Source organism: Nannospalax galili, unplaced genomic scaffold, assembly GCF_000622305.1.
Source record: "Nannospalax galili isolate Female #2095 unplaced genomic scaffold, S.galili_v1.0 scaffold2933, whole genome shotgun sequence".
Classification (NCBI taxonomy): domain Eukaryota; kingdom Metazoa; phylum Chordata; class Mammalia; order Rodentia; family Spalacidae; genus Nannospalax; species Nannospalax galili.
The window spans coordinates 35,285-36,614 of NW_008332836.1; the positions used below are offsets into that span (position 1 = coordinate 35,285).

The 1,330-nt window shown below is 41.4% G+C and overlaps 1 pseudogene; it reads left to right on the forward strand.

Moving 5' to 3' along the window:
- Nucleotides 1-1,226, forward strand: part of LOC103729738 — a 7,620-nt pseudogene extending 6,394 nt beyond the window's left edge.
- Nucleotides 1,227-1,330: the final 104 nt, after the last annotated feature.

Sequence of the window (1,330 nt, forward strand, 5' to 3'; positions counted from 1 at the left end):
TGTGCCATTCTAACCAAAAAATATTGCTGTAATATGAGATTTTTTCTATACAAGAGTGATTGTTACATTTCATTGTAATCACTAAACTCTCACAAATTCATAGTAAGTACTCTATATAGTATAAGGTATTTCATGAAGGTAGTAAGGCAACTGATATTTATCTATTTTTGTAATATAATAAAGTTATCAAGAATATGTAACAGGTGAAAAATAAGAAAAAAAATTCTGTTGACTTCACTCACTAAGGTAGTAGACCTTACAAGTTTGGGGGAGTCTCTGCTCTACAGTAAATGTTCTTCATTTCCATCCACAGCAACACAGGGGAAACTTTTGGTAAACATGCCTTGCACATATCTAAGCTGTGCTGATAAGAAGAGAAATGCTGCAACTGTGCTGATGATGCTTTCCTTTCTGTATCAGATATGGACCAGTGTGTAAAGTGTCCAGATGACAAATATGCCAACCCAGAGTGAAAACACTGCATCCATAAAGCTGTGGTGTATCTGGCTTATGAAGACCCCCTGGGCATGTCTCTGGCCTGCATGGCCTTGTTCTTAATTGCACTCACAACTCTTGTGCTTGGAATTTTTGTGAAGCATCAAAACAGTCCCGTTGTGATGGCCAATAACTGTACTCCCATCTATATCCTGCTACTATCCCTCACCTTCTGTTTTCTCTGCTTCTTTCTCTTTATTGTGCAACCCAATTCAGTCACCTTTGTCCTGGAGCAGACCATGTTTTGCCTTCATTCACAGTGGCTGTTTCCACTGTCTTGGCCAAAATTATTATCGTGGTTCTAGCCTTCAAGATCACTGTTCCAGGAAGGTGGATTAAGGGATTGCTGATGACAGGGACACCTAGCTACATTGTTCCCATCTGCACCCTGATCCAGCTTATTCTCTGTGGAATATAGATGGGAACTTCTCCTCCCTTTATTGTCATTGATCCACAATCTGAGGGTGACCATATCACCATGCTGTGTAACAAAGGCTCAGTCACTGTCTTCTACTTTGTCGTGGGATACCTGGGCTCCTTGGCTTTGGGAAACCTCACTGTGGTTTTCATGGCCAGAAATCTGCCTGACACATTCAATGAAGCCAAGTTTCTGACATTCAGCATGCTGGTGTTCTGTAGTTTCTGGGTCACCTTCCCCCCTGTCTACTACAGCATCAAGGGGAAGGGCATGGTGACTGTGGAAGTCTTCTCCATCTTGGCCACCAGTGCAGGTCACCTTGCTTGCATCTTTGCACCCAATTTTTTTCATTATGTTATAAAGATCAGAGATAAATTCTCTTCAAAATTTCAGGGTGAATACACATAGCATCAGTCT